This window comes from Pseudoliparis swirei, chromosome 8, assembly GCF_029220125.1.
Source record: "Pseudoliparis swirei isolate HS2019 ecotype Mariana Trench chromosome 8, NWPU_hadal_v1, whole genome shotgun sequence".
NCBI classification, from domain to species: Eukaryota; Metazoa; Chordata; class Actinopteri; order Perciformes; family Liparidae; genus Pseudoliparis; species Pseudoliparis swirei.
This window is the reverse complement of record NC_079395.1, coordinates 847,620-848,515: the sequence shown is the minus strand read 5'-3', so window position 1 is coordinate 848,515 and position 896 is coordinate 847,620.

The following is an 896-nucleotide window of genomic DNA, read 5'->3' as shown; positions in this document are numbered from 1 at the left end:
TTTATAGGCTCCGCCCCTTTCACACTTAGGATAATAAAGGAAAATAAAATATCACTGTATTTTAAAGGATAAAACATTATTAGTTTTAATCTGCATCCAGTGACAGAACAGGTGCCTCACTTGACTCAACACCAACATGTCCGTGTTGAAGCAGCTGCTGAACATTGCCAGTCGGTGTTCATTTAGGACAGCAACTTCATCTTCAAACCCGGTACTTTTGGAGACGGCTTAATCCCATCCAGTTCAAGAAGAAGTTTTTTAAAAACTTCAAATGTGTAGCGCAATGCTGGTGGGTAAGCGAGGTTCATGGCGTAAATAAGCCCCATCAGCAACATGCAAGCTTTGGCACGCTGCCGCATCCCGCCAACATCTCCTCGCCTTCAAGGAGGATCGCTACCTCAACGGATCTTCTCCATCGCTACACGGACAACCACGATCTTCACGATGTGTTGAGTTGCATCACTGTGGCTGTCCACCTGGATATAACATACAATAAGAATTTAGACAATAAATAAATTAAAAAACTTACCAGGCAGTCTTCAAATAACGCCTCCTCTTTCTCACCAAGGTACAGGATAAGGCTGTGATAATAGTTTCACGTTTCATCTCAATGCTTTGGTTCTGTGAATAGATAAATATGTTGTCAATACTGAACCCCTTGTTCACGCTAAATGAACTGCATACATCTGCAGAAACAGTGAAAGCAAGACTCATTTGTGGAAGCATGGAGTGTGGAGGAACAAAGAAGCAACAGAGGAGGAGTTGGTGTCTCTGCATAGAGCAGGTACAGTGTGAACAAGCATCACTTTGTAACTTTTTATTTTGCATTTTCCACAAACAGATTGTTCCTTGACATCTAGAAAAGAAAAAAAAAGAGAAAGAAGAGAAAAAAAAAA